Here is a 15,081-nt window from a genome sequence, read left to right as displayed (position 1 = left end):
ACAACTCAGGAACCAAACAGAAGGTGGCAGTGCTAATACAGGTAAAATATTTAGCGCCTTCATCAGCTCTAAACCCATTAGTAAAAAACCATTAAGCAAAATGCAGCCGTCATCCTGAAGGCTAGAGAACAGCATCATCCAGAAGTACTTCTAGCCCAGTCAGTAAGATTTTCTCTTTAGAGAAAGTTTTAAGGTCTACCATTCAAAACTAGATTTCTTTACAAAGCCAATGATCCAATAAGGTCATTTGCTTTTTGCTAAGCATTTAAAGAGATGCTTGAATGCTGTTTGACTGCAGTAATTTTATTTTGTGAAATGGTCATCACTGGTAAAGATATAGTCTATTATCCTCCCTCATTATCCACAAGGGTGCTCTGGTACCACTATAATGGTGATTCCTGTGATGGCCTTATTTTCTCCGTCCCTCCCAAGGGTGTTATGCAGACTGTTCTGGGACTTTGAACCACATGATGATGAAAGCAACACCTATGCATTTCAAAGTCATTCCAGCATCATTTCCATAGGGTGCTGATCGTAATTTATGAAAAATATTTCATGAATCTGGACTGTACAAAAGGTTAATGTTCCATAGGGCATGAAGAAATCAAGATGTTAGCACTTTTCATGGTTCAGTTAATAATAAAAGCAAAAAGGTTGTGAATTCTTGTTCTCTGGGGCTGACACCGAGATAGTACTGTGTTGCTGTTTGTGCCATCGCACAGATGAGCTGTAATACCAAAGTCCACTACGGTGGACGTAAAAGATCCCAGTGACACCACTTCAAAGAAACTCAGTGCTCTCTCAATACTTATCCTCAATTTTTTAAAAAAATTGCAAAAATCTGTTCACCATCAGACTGTTCCATCTGGGTTTTGCCTTATTTCCCATGTTACATAAGTGCCTACATTTTGATGATAAGAAATCACCGGAGGGCGGAGCTTAGAATGAAGACGCCTAAAGGCGTCTCCTTTGTTTGCATCTTTGGAAGCAGCTCTATTTCTATCCTTAATATTACTTTTTCCCTTTGCAGGGTTCTTTTAAAGACCCTGACCTGGAGTTACATGCTGACTTCGGCTCTTTGCAGGAACGGGATTTGCTCTCAGGGCCTCATAACCGTCCGCTTTTCAAGATGCCAAGGACGCGGCCTGGAAGACTAGCGTGCCTTCAGGGTGCCAGATTTTCATGGCTCTGGGGGCGGGCAGTTTTGAGATTGGTGCCGCCACATAAACCTGGTGTGTCATGGAAGTACATGGAAGATCAAAAGCAACGAGCTGGCTGTGTGCCCAGAAACCCGAGATCTTTGGGCACAGAGCTTGGAAAAAGCAACGCAACAGACTTCTAATGCCATAAATCGGTGAGTTGTTTGTTATGTCTCCCCTCTCGCTGTGAAACAGGGACACCTCTTTTTCTCTAATTAGGGAGAGAGAGAGAGCCTGTGGTATGTCAATCACTGGGTGAACGATTAGTCTTTGAGGTACTGCAAATCTGTCTTTATTGATGCTTTGCTGCACACTTGAGTGTTCGGTGGGGAGTGCTGATGCTTTTTTGCTGGTGGTGGGGGGAGGGGGTCATTGCTTTGCTGCTGCATGGGGGGGGGAGTTGCAGGAGGGCTTTGGGGTTCTAACATTTAACTGTCATTCATTCTTTGAGGCACTCCTCTGTTTTCATGGACGTTTGGGAAGAGAAAGAATATCAGGATGTATATTGTATACATTTCTCTGACATTAAATCTACCTACTGAAACCTATTGAAAATAGTGAAATTCTGACGTCACCTTAATTGTTAGGGTCTTGGAATTACTCTATAAAATGCAATGCTTCAAAGTTCAACCTGGTAGCCACTTTTCATCACTTTTCCTGACAAAATTACAGCTATGTGCTCCTGCAATTTCAATCACATTCTGCTCATCTCAGGAATATTAACCCTTCTGAACTGACTCCCTCTCATTATGGGACAAAGCATCTTTGGAAGTGATCAGGATTCCTTACCAAAATCTGAAACATCACAACATACCAATATAACACCACTGACCGGTATGAAAGGACTCTACTTTTTTTTAATGCAATAGTTAGTGGAAGGCAGGAAAAAAAATAGGGAGGTTAATATCAGAATGATAATGTTGATTATTTTCCAGTTGTTCAGCACGGTGGAAATAGGTCGCCACCAAAGAGGTGTAAGGAGTCCCTTCCCTCCGCTAGCCTGCAGGTCACCTTTACGCAAGGTGTGAAGTACCTGCTTAGCCCCCCAATCAGGATCACATCAGGCCATGGGAGCAGGTGGTGGATGGTCGTATGAACAACTGATGCACATCACACACGCTACTGATGTGACCACTGTCATCAGGCAGACAGCCTCTGAACAGTATTGATGATGGTTGGGGTTGCCCATCTTGTAAGGACACCTGGCCAGAGGGAGGCAATGGTAAATCACTTCCGTAGAAAAACTTGTCAAGAACAAACACGGTGATGAGCTCGTGGTTGCTTACATCATATGACATGCATATAATGATGACAATTTTCCAGTGGTACAGGAAAGTGACCACTATGCAGAAAATAATCACACCATATGGAGCAGTTACATGGCGGAAAGAAAGATCAAGGATTAGCAATCTAATCATGAAGCTGTCATCCGCATTATTTCCCAGTTAGAACATGCTCTTTGCCATTCCAAAACTGGAAACAAGATCTGAACTCACAGGAACTATGCACAAATTGTACTTGTCTTTGAAAATGAAGGAACAAAACCTGTATGACATAAAGTGTACTAATGTTCCAGTATACCAAGGTAAAGAACAGTACGCTGTGGCATGCATGACAACTGCCCGAAGCAATATTGCTTAGCATTATGTTACTCCCATCAGTGCTATAAAAACATCAAAGTGTAGTTAATGGTCTTTCTACTTCCTCAGCCCTTCACTGTAACTTAACATCCAGTCTGCTGCTAATAAACAGCTGCGTTAAACAATATTGCATTCCTAACAGCTGCACCGTACCAGTTTCCATTGTGCTCATTCAAATATCTGACTGAAAGGCAAGCACTGATAACATGAACTGAAAGATAATGGGATGAATATTACAATTGTGGAAAGAAAACACTTTACACCAGCATAAACAATGGTGTTACAATTGCAATCGTGAAATAAAACCATAAGGTATGTTGTCTACAAATTATACTATTTAGTGCTGAGAAGATGATTTAGTGACATCCTATAGTGTCACGTCTTTTTAGATCAGTTCATCTGAACTAACAAGTTACCATGAAGGTCAGGCACCTCACGCTTCCAAACGGTTGGAGCAGTGTACTCATTTTAATTGTTGTGAAAATAAAAAAAACAGTATAATAGATCATAAGGCTATTAAACAAAATTCTTAAAAACTTACAAACATCCAACCGAAAATATTGCATACTGTAATAAATTAAGTGAATATAACCTGATGAGTGCCAAGCAGCGTCATTCTTCAGTCAGCCAAACCTTTGCACTTTGCGGTCCAAATACATCACTTGGAGCTGGTCTTGACCGAGGAGTGATGCATATTAAAGCTTTATGAAGTGCAGTTCCAAATTTAGTAGTAGTAAAATCTCAGTGGCACAAAATGTAAAGATATTGATTCTGCTCTGAACGTAGATCTATTTTCCCCAGAGACATTTTACCATCATGCAGCTGCATTGGGCAAATAAAAATGAATAAAGCATCGACCACTAAGTCAACAGAACCATTTTTGCAGCTGACAAACCTATTAGTGCTATGAACCATCTCTGTGCTTGTTGGACAAAGCCAGCAGTAAAGCTGTTTCAAATGTATAAAACTCAGTTGCAGCTTTAGAAGTTTTTCCTTCCTGGAAGTTCTTTAAAATGACGAGAAACCTGAGTAATATCCGACAGTATCTCATTTTACAATACATTGCCAGTTTATGTTCACTTTTTGTCTCAGGTGACTTCTTCAAAAAGCTACTGTATTCTATTAAGTTGGTTCCTGAAGTTTATTGTCATTTAATTACATACGTGTATACTGTCAAACAAGACAATGTTTATCTGACCCAAGGTGCAAAGCACAGTAGTACACATAAAATACAATAACTAAAGAAAGTAAGGATAAGATCTACAGATGAACTATGCATGAATAAAAGGTCTCAAGAACCATTACTATCAATGCCTTTATATAAAAGATAACACTAGTCCAACAGGGTATTTCAGGAAAATACTTTCAATAAATGACTGATAAAGGCTTACAATTAGTCCATAATCTGTGGCACTTAGTTGCAAGCCAAGCTTTCATTATCTTCATAGTGAGGCATTGACTTGAAGTGAATTGCATCATTTTATGGTTAAGTAATTTTAAAGACAGCCTAATAGCAAATCTGCTGCTTTCAATTTCATACATTTAAAAGCATTCATGGCTGCATACAACACATCCTAAGAAATCATCTAGTGAATAGTACATGCACACATTGACAGATTAATGGAACACAATGTCCGATCTGACCATTCACATTTATGACATCTGATCACAACCCATGTGGAACCTACACTGACTGACCCTGCTGGCTGGTAAACAAAGGCAGCCACCGTTCCAGCTCTTAAACACAGCAGAAGGATTTCTGGAGGGAGTGGAAGCCCTGATGAGGATGGAATCAAGTCCATCAGAGACAATATTTGCACTCAGGCAGCAGACAGCAGTCAGTAGTCATCCTTGGTGTCCATACATGGACACAAGGCACAATTCATTTTCAGCAATTGGCCATTGGCGGAGATGCAGCATTCTACTGCTCACCTCAAACTTCCCTTGCAAAGGACCAGTGAGATACCTCCGTCAGCTATTGCAGTAATCAAACGGTGCTTTTGAATGTTCCAAGATGATGACAGAACAGCAATATGTATTTCCAATAGACCTGGGATTGCATAAATTGGAGGGGAAACTGTAGGAGATGGTACTTCCCTTATCCTTGGTGCATGAAGTGACAGGCTTAGGTGGTTCAGTTGAAGTACCCTTGGTGAGCAGATGGTATACACTGGAGCCATTGTGTTCCAGCTGTACAAAGAATGAGCAAATGCTTTGGGTAAGATACTAATTAAGCATCTGCTTTCAGGAGATAAGTTACTTGCTCTTGTAGCTACAGCATTTACACTCAAGTCAAGACTTATGTCAATATTAACCACCACCCCGCCCCCCCCAAGTAAAGCCACTGAACACCAAGAGGTGGTTAAACTACTTCTGTTGAAGATGTCACTGCCAAAGTCTTTTATAGTGCACATGTGATTTGCCAATTATCAGCTCATGCCTGGATGTTATCAAGGTCCCACTGCATGCGGGCATAAAGTGCTTTATTTGCTGGACGTGTAATTGGACTGAATGTCAGTGAACACCTTTAGGTCGAAAGGATGTTAATTGATGAAGAGGCCGAGGATCCGCCTCCAAGGAACTCCTGCAGCAACATCCCGGGGCAAGTATGATTGAACTCCAACAACCAGTTCACAGTATGGTTCCAACCACTGGAATGTTTCCCTGTGATGCCACAGACTTCACCTTTACCAGGATTGTTTAATGCTACTCGGATTCTCCACATCATCTCTGGAATTCAGTCTTTGTGTCTCCTGTTTGGATCAACGCTGTGCAGAGGTCTGTCTTACTTAAGCCCATCACCCCAGAGTCCACCGATTGCTGCTCACCAGAGTCCTCTATCCTGGGCCACACTTTCAAGTTATCCTTCCTGTAGCCCATCCTCTCCTTCCTCACCCAGTGATAAGATCTTTCGAACTTCTGGTGAACCAACTGGCAGGTGTGTTTAAAGACACCTTAAATCTCTCGTTGCTAGTTCCCATCTGCTTCAAAAGGGCAACAATCATACCCAAGAAAAGCAGGGTGAGCGGGCTTAACGACTATCATTGAGTAGCATTCACATCTACGGTGATGAAGTGATTTGAGAGGTTAACTCCAGCCTAAGCAAAGGCCTGGGCCCACTACAATTTGCCATCGCCAAGATAGGTCTACAGAAGATGCGACCTCATTGGCTCTTCACTTGGGCTTGGATCATCTGAACAATACTAATACTTACGTCAGGCTGCTGTTTATTAACTATAGCTCAGTGTTTAACACCATCATTCTTACAGCTCTGATCATAAAGTTCCAAAACCTGGGCCTCTGTACCTCACTCTGGAACTGGATCTTTGACTTCCCCTCTGGAAGACTACAGTCTTTGTGGATCAGAGGTAAGATTCTTGTGCATCTGAAGGATGTGTGCTTAGCCCACTGCTCTACTCTATGACTCCATGGCTTGGCACAGCTCAAATGCTATCTATAAATTTGTTGGCAGAATTTCAGACAGTGATAAGAAGGCTTTCAGCAGTGATATAGATCAGCTGGCTGAGTCGTGTTACAGCAACAATCTTGCACTCAATGTCAGTATGACCAAATAAATGATTGTGGACTTCGGAAAGGGCAAGATGAGAGAACACACACCAGTGCACCCAGAGGGATCAGAATGGAAAGGGTGAGCAACTTCAAGTTCCTGGGTCTATCCTGGGCCAACATATTCATGCAGTTACAAAGAAGGCATGACAGTGACTGTACTTCATTAGGAATTTGGGGAGATTTATTATGTCACCAAAGACACATGCAAATTTCTTTAGATGTAACTGGCTGCACCACCATCTGGTATGAGGTGGGGCGACACCACACAGGATTAAAGTTGCATTAAGTTGTAAACACAGTCAGCTCTATCATAGGCATTTGTCCCTCAGCAACCAGGACATCTTCAAGGAGCAATGTCTCAAAAAGGCCGCATCCATCATTAAGGACCCCCATCACAGAGTACATGCCCTCTTCTCATTGCTATCAGCAAGGTGGTACAGGAGCCTGAAGGCACACACTCAAAGATTCAGGAACAGTTTCTTCCCCTCTGCCATCAGATTTCTGGATGAATATTGAACCCATGAACACTACCTCACTACTTTTCCCCCTCTTTTTGCACTACCTATTTACTTACGCTGGTGATATTAAACCTGATTCCGAGTTTATAAAGCAATCGATATATTCCTTGCACCAGAAGTGGTGAAATTCCTGATAGTGTAGTTTCACCACAGCCAGTGCATGAGCTCACTTTTCAGCCAACTGAGACAAGGGATATTTTAGAATCAAGACTTCAAACCCCTCACTAAATCCATGAACTATTCAACAACAGTAATGCTCTCACTCCTGTACAACCCATTAGGAAAACCTCCAAGCTCTTGGTGAAATTCCAAGACTATTTCTACAATAACCTACAAATCCTCTTTCAAGCCAAGATCTTCAATGGCAGGTAGGCCACACTGTCCACACATCTGACACCAGTCTTCTAGAAGAAGTCAAGGTCGAGTTTATTGTCATATGAAAGAGTACATGTATGAAAAACTTACTTAAACAAAACACCGATCTCCAAGTTTAGCTTCAGGAAGATATGCTCATAATCTCTTCAAGAATCTCTTCCAAGTCTCTATGGAGAAAAACCAACTATAATTTCCTCAGTGATTCATGGAATCCTTAGACCAGGAGAAGCATTCAGGAATGCTCCAATCTTCAAGCATCTAAGATGACAGCAGTCTAACATCACATGGAAACAGTGGAAGGCGAGCACAACATCCTAAACTACTCCCCCACCTGCAGCAGAAGCTACTGATCTCACTGTAGGATTTGGAGAATAAAACATGTGTGTCATTTTATGTGCTTAAGAAAAGCCACAGCTCTTTGCTTCCACTACGAACAAAAGTCATTACATTAGATACCATCTTTTAAAGTGAACACAACTCTACACAGCATGGTAGCATAGTGGTCAGCACAACACTTTACAATGCCAGTGACCTGGGTTCAATTCTCCCTCTTCTTGGACACTGGTACAATTGTTGCCCTCTTGAAGCAGATGGGAACTAGCAATGAGAGATTTAAGATGCCTTTGAACACACCTGCCAGGTGGTTGGCCAACAGGAGTTCCAAAGACCTCATCACTGGATGAAGGAGGAGAGGATGGGCTACATGTAGGATAACTTGAAAGAGTGGCCCAGGATAGAGAACTCTGGCGAGCAGCAGTCGGTGGACTCTGGGATGATGGCTTAAGGAATCTGTATGTTCTCCCCATGACCGCATGGGTTTTCTCCAAGTGCTCTGGTTTCCTCACTCAGTCTAAAGAGATACTGGTTTGTAGGTTAATTGGTCATTGTAAATTGTTCCATGATTAAGCTAAGGTTAAATCAGGGGTTGTTGTGCAGCACAGCTTGAAGAGCCAGAAGGGCCTGTTCCATGCTGTTATCTCAATAAATAAACTCAATGACAGTGTTTGTGAATTAGGTAGAACCGTTTCCTTTATGAACAATGAGTCATTTATCACCCATTATATTACCCAACACAGGCACCCCCAGAATTCACCAAAACTGGTATTGAGAGTCTGCTTGGAGCTCGTATAAGCCACCTGGCTCGGGTCTTATGGGCCTTGGTTGGGGTAACAGCAGGTGCATCTGGCTCGTCCAGGTGCGTGCTGACAATCACATGGCCATGTTGTGATGCAGGAGGCGTGGTTGTGGAACCATCCAGGTCTAGGTGGGCCTGTTTTAGGGGATCTACAGAAATACATTCAGGTTTACTCCTCCTATCTACAATAAAAGTCTTTTCACCCTATTCCAAAACTCGGAATGGGCCATCTTAAGGGGGCTTAAGGGGGTGGTGATGTGCATCATCACGGACAAAAACGAATGAGGAAGAACATAAATCAACTGAAACCCAAGAGCATTGTATGTCGTGATGGGAATTTAGAATAGGTGTAAAAGAGGGTGCAACGTTGCTAAGACACTGACCAGGCGGTCATGGCACCAGGAATAAATATCACTCAGCATCCATAGCAGCTGCCCAAATACCAACTCAGCTGCCAAGGACTGCAGGTCCTCTTTTGGACCTGTTCTGAGCCTCATGGGAGATGATCGTGCCAACATCCGTCTGTCAGACAGGCCCTTAGAGCAGCCTTTAAAGAATGGTGAAACTGCTCACACAGGCTATTGGAAACTGTGGGAGCAGGGAAGAGGAACAGCCAGCTCCACACTGACGTGGTCAAAGAGTCGCTTAGCGACCTAAAAAGGTGCCCAAACATCCGGGTTAATTTTCGTCCAATGACACACAATGCAGACTGCACTCTGGTCTCACATGTCCATCCTAAGGCTGGGCAAAACAGACTTTAAAAGAACCAGTTTCTATGAAGCATTCCCACCCAGATGCAAGAAGCCATGAATGGAGTTAAAAACACTATGCCTCCAATTTGCAGGCACTGTGGGGTGAGGGCAACCAATTGAGACATTGCACAGGAGAGAGAAACTCCCGTGTCCCCAGACTTGACATCAACCAACCACAGGCCTGTGACTGCTGTCCTGCAAGTCAACCTCAGTGTGTGTGGCATTGATGGCAGGCCACGAGGCAGTCAGCCACAGCATTATTTTTCACTTTGATGCACTGTATGTCAGTCGTGAATTCCAAAATGTAGGCCAGGCGGTATTGCTACCGTGCAGAGCAACTGTATGACCCTTTGGCCATCGTGTGCTCAAGGGGTTTGTGGTCAACAAATGCTATTTAATGCTGACCAGTAGAAGATGAAAATGGTGGACAGATGGCTAGAAATTGAGAAGCACATAGTCAAATGTGTTGTACTTCCTATTGGGGTGTGGGGCGGGGGAGAGAAGGAGCTGGCAGCTGAAGGCAATGAGCGGCTGCCACACGCTTCCAACCAATTATTTGTGCAATGCACCCACAGCATAGTTTAAGATGTCAGTAGTGATGGCTACAGGTGCGATGAGGAGCAGGTGTGCCAATAGGGTCACATTCGAAAGAGCTCGTTTGGTACATTGTCAAGTGCTCTGGTCATGTCTGCAGACCACTCACACACCTGATTGGGGCATGGCCCTTTAAGGGCACAATAGAAGGGCAGCACAAGTTCAGCAGCTTGCAGAATGAATGTGATAGAAATTCACTATACCCAAAAAACTTCTGCAGTGCTTCAGTAGCGCAGGGCAGTGGGAAGTCCATAATAGCGAAGCTTTTTACAGCAGAGGTGTCGCACTTTCTGTGGAGATGCGGTGGCCGTGAAAGTCAATAGTACACAACACAAACTGGCATTTAGCGGGATTACTAATCAGCCCATGTTGGCTTAATCGTTTGAAAACTGTGTGGAGATGTGATAAGTGTTTGGTTTTAGATTCTCCGGCGACATGTCGCACAGCTAAACAAAAAGAAAATCTATGTTTTTTTTTTAAACAGAGTCCATTAGGCGTTGGAAATCTGCCTTTTTCAGACCTCACAGAAACTCAAGGTCGGCAAAATGTGGCTTTGGGAACATCCTCAGCACACACAGGCACCTGATGATAGCTCCTGACGAAGTCAACTTCAGTGAAAATTATCTTTCAGGCTAAAAGTGTGGAAAAGTCTTGAATATATGGGACTGGGCAGTGATCAGGGTGGTGGCCTCATTATGGCAGTGGTAACTGCCTCATGGATGGCAACCACCATCAGGCTTAGGGACCACGGGGAGGGGTGAAGCCCGTGGGCCAGTTCACCTGTGTGCAATGCCAAGCACTTCCACGTCAGCAAATTCTACACGCACGGGCACGGACCGGTGGGCCTGTTGATGTGGTGCTCAGCCCCATGCTTTGTGACTGTGGTGGAAAAGGCAACACAAACACGAGACTCTGCAGACGCTGATAATCCAGGCAACACACACACACACACACACACACACACAAAAAACTGGAGGGTCTTGGCCTGAAACGTCGACTGTTTACCCTTTTCCATAAGTGCTGCCTGGCTTGCTGAGTTCCTCCAGCCTTTTGTGTGGAAAATGTGAGCTTGGTAAGGTTTGGGAATTCACCCATTAGGTGAGTAAATTACCTGTGGTGATCAGGCAGAGTCATCGTGTGGAAGTTAATGGGGTACAGGGTAAAGGCCCAAGTGCTTTGGGTCTACAGGAAATCCATGCCAAGCAGAGGGCCAGCAACTTTAGTTAAGATAAAGTCCCACATGTAGAGTCATTCACTGTAGCAGAGCATCATGCATCGTTTCCCATAAGTCCGGATTCTGCTGCTGTTGGCGGCCTCCAGTGAGGGTCCGTTACTCTCTGCCTTATAATCGTTAGGTGACGCTGGCAGTACACTCACTTCAGCGCCCATGTCAGACAAGAAGTGTTGCCCTGAGAGGGGTAAGAGAACAACAGACAACCCCAGCAGCAGGAACCCACTGTGTTGACGGAGCTGTGATGTCCCGATATCCTGGCACTATTAAAGCTGCATGGCAGTCAGCCCTTCTCAGCGTTCATGCTGAAGCATACATCGCAAAGACTGAACCAGCTGTGGTCTGGTTTGAAGCTGTGGGCGTGAGTCTGCTGGAGCCTCTGATGACAGGGCTTATTGAGTCAAGGAAAGGAGGAGGAACGACACATTAGGGATAATATAGAGTAATCCACCTGGCTGAGCGTAGATTATCAGCCATTTTAGCAAGTACTTCATGAGTGTGTTAGCGATGGCTGTGTGGACTTGACCAAGCATTTGTTGATAAGAACAAGAAGGGTGATTTCCCAGGAGAGATGGCCCATGGTCAGTTAGTTCTGAAGGCCTGGCATCACCCAGGCCGGGCAAGGACAGCAACTGTTTGGTACACTCAGACTCAGAGTCCAAAAGCCTGTAATTGGTGAGCATGCAAAGTGACACATTTATCACGTTCAGGCTGGTCTTCCAATAGACTCACCACTCTGGACGCCATGAACCACTTCACGATGGTACGATGTAGTAACACTTGATATTGACCGCCGTGATTTCTCACAGTGCGACCTGGGCTTCCACCTATGCAAACCATGCAGTAACGTGCTGCTCCCAGAACTCCGCAAACTTCGATGCAACTGTGTTGGTCGACACGTCGCTGAGTAACTCGGGAGCTGTCCGAGAGCTTCGAGGTTCACCACTGTAGGATTTTGTGAGGAAAACATGCCAGAGTCATTTTGTGTGTTTGACAAAAGCCACAGCCCTTTACTTCCATTCCGAACAAACCAAAAACAGTCGCCTTACACTAACTTCATTATGTCAGACACCATTTCCTAAAGTGAACACAACTCAGTAAGTGTTTATAAATTATATCGAACAACTTCAGTTATAAACAGTATGTGCCACCTGTCACCCAGTACATTAAGCTACACCACAAAGAGATTCTGCAGCCACCTCAGAACAGGATTAGGCAAGTCATTGTGAACAGCTGCCCATGGAGATAGCTATTCTTTCAATACTGTTTAGGTAAAATCAGCAAGTAGAAATCAAAAATATTATGTTTTGTATAGATCTCAATTTATTCACGATAAAGTTTTAACTTCATCCTATCTTAAGTAAGCTTCAGATGCATCCTCAATGTCACAGATGTTCTCAAAAATATCCTATCTTGCTGTTGAAAATCCCACAGTGCTAATAAGCACTCATTAGTTCACGAGGATTCAGGTGCTTAATGAGCAACCAAGGATATCCTATTTCAGCTACCATTCTGGTCATGACCATCCTTGTTGCTGCATAATTTGAACCAGAAAAAAAAAATTCCCTTAGTGGAACAGGATGATCCAAACAGGAACCATTACCACAATGGAAGGGGGAAAAAAAACAGCATAATTTAAATTTACACTAACTTGGCACAGAAGCGGAAGCCTCTTCTGGGTAAAGCCAGTAGTAAAGTTACGAAAGAGGGAAATGTTTTTAAGTCCTCACCGGGGAGGAAGAGGTGGAAAAAAAACAGAGGAGAGTATCTGCCCTCTACACTTGTAGCATCCTGGGCCAAAAGGGTGTTAAGTAGAAAATTAATTTCCTCCTCTGAGGGCTATACCTCACTGTTCCTTCCCTTATCAGATAAACTACAAGATCATTCAGTTTAATGGGAGCAAGAGGAAGAGACCTATGTCTGCACTGAATTTATACAGCAGGTCACATGATCCTTTTACAACATCCCAACGTTCTCCATGTCAACGAAAATTTTACAATTGTAATGGAAGAAACGCCTCAGCCAACTTGCACACAGCAATCTCGCACACATGATGATTTACTTACAGCCAAGTTATCATTTCTGTTGCGATGCTGATCAAACGATAAGGACTGGCTTGAGCACAGGGATATCTTTCCTGCTCTTCCGCAAAACAGCGGTGTGGGATCTTTTGTACCCACCTGACAGAAAGAGCGTTGGTTTAACAGTTCACTAGAAAATCAGCACTCACAGAGTAACACGACCACTACTACATTCAAGTATCACTAGCCAACTGAAGGAACACTCTTTTCAGAATTTTCCCAATGCACAAATATCAGCTCACTCAGTAATAGTGAAGAAAAATCCATTTGCAATAACTCAAATAATCTTACCTTTTATACTCAAAACAAATATCACTTTTTGTTAACTTTCCTTCTGTATGGGACATCAAGCATTTTAAGCAGTCAAACAGCAAGGATTAAAATCTTTATCTTCCTACAGACTACAGAAATAGCTCTGTATCAAAATGAAAGATTACAGCACTGCACATTGTTAGGAAGACAGATGGAAATTACAAAATACTCTGCATCTGCAACTCTAATAACACTCTGAGCCCAGGAAATCTGTTCACTTGCAATGGTGATCAGAGAATACCTGAGTATTGATATTATTAAGAAATACACCTTACTATGTAGCTTACCTTGTAGTGCAGATTTAGAATGTAGCTAATTAACAAGATGCTTATGTACTTACAGAAGAAATTTCTGCAGAATATAATCACAGCTCTTAAACCCCCTTCATGCCTCAGCCTACTTATGTACAAATCATCCACACCAGGAAGGTTTAATCTCTAAACCCAAAGTAAGAGAATGTAGAGACAGGGTGGAGGAGATGGGGGAGGAAGTCAGACAACCTTCCCAGTCTACTGGCCAGTGAATCCTGCTAGACAATGTACATGTGAAGAAGTCAGACTGATTAGATTAGATTAGATTATGAGGACACTCAGTCCTCGTTTATTGTCATTTAGAAATGCATGCATTAAAAAATGATACAATGTTCCTCCGGCATGATATCACAGAAACACAAGACAGACCAAGACTTAAACTGACAAAAACCACATAATTATAACATATAGTTGCAACAGTGCAAAGCAATACCGTCATTTGATAAGAGCCAACCATGGGTACGGTAAAAAATAGTCTCAAAGTCCCGATAGCCCCAACATCTCACGCAGATGGTAGAAGGGAGAAACCCTCCCTGCCATGAGCTTCCAGTGCTGCAAACTTATCGGTGCAGCATCCTGGAAGCACCCGAACACAGCGGACTCTGAGTCCGTCTGAAAACTTTGAGCCCCCGACCAGACCTCCGACACTGAGCATCATCTCTGCCAAGTGCTTCAACCCCGACCCCAGCCGCCAAGCAACAGGCAAAGCCAAGGATTTGGGGCCTTCCCCTCCAGAGATTTCGGATTGCACAGTAGCTCCAGAAATAGAAATGGTTTTAGGCATCCCTGACAGACTAGCTTCTAACCTGTTCCCAAGCCTTGCATATGCAAGGACTAGGCCTTAAGCTGTGGTGTCAGCTGTTTACAACGGCCAGGAGAGAGGCGTTGGACCTGCTGCAGACCAACGGGGGGCAGTGTGGCCCGGTATCCAGGCTGGAGTCAGAGCTGGCCCCCAGAGTTCGCTCGACAGAAGACAAAATGTATTGTGGTCGACTGCGGATTTCTGCTGTATCCATGGCTCTGGACTGGACTATTTTCTTTTGCATAGCAGTATCTTACTGATACCTTGCTATCTTATATGTGCTATATTTTTATTCTCTCTCTCTCCCAGTGTAGAGTGTCCTCCTGCTTCAAATTATCCACCATTGTCCCTGTACCAAAAAAGACCAAAGTAACATGCCTGAACGACTAGTATCCTGTCGGACTCACCTCAATAATAAGCAAATGCTTTGAGAAGCTGGTCAAGGATTAGATCTGCAGCTTGCTACCACCCAAACTGGACCACCTACAATTCACCTACAGACACAACCAATCGACAGACAACACAATAGCCACTGCTCTACATACTGTCCTTACATATTTG

The 15,081-nt window shown here is 43.6% G+C and overlaps 1 protein-coding gene across 4 annotated transcripts in view; it reads right to left on the bottom strand.

Moving 5' to 3' along the window:
* slc25a22a (solute carrier family 25 member 22a) overlaps positions 1–15,081 on the bottom strand; it is a 166,714-nt gene that overhangs the window by 135,780 nt on the left and 15,853 nt on the right. The window contains exon 2 of one of the 4 annotated variants that reach the window (XM_072272269.1): positions 11,747–11,959. The exons of the other annotated variants lie outside the window; for them this stretch is intronic. The gene's annotated coding sequence lies outside the window, so the exon portion shown is untranslated. The remainder of the gene's footprint in view (positions 1–11,746; positions 11,960–15,081) is intronic. 4 annotated transcript variants of the gene reach the window in all.

Source organism: Mobula birostris, chromosome 11, assembly GCF_030028105.1.
Source record: "Mobula birostris isolate sMobBir1 chromosome 11, sMobBir1.hap1, whole genome shotgun sequence".
Classification (NCBI taxonomy): Eukaryota; Metazoa; Chordata; class Chondrichthyes; order Myliobatiformes; family Myliobatidae; genus Mobula; species Mobula birostris.
Note: the sequence above shows the minus strand (reverse complement) of the source record. Positions and strands in the feature narration are given on the sequence as shown.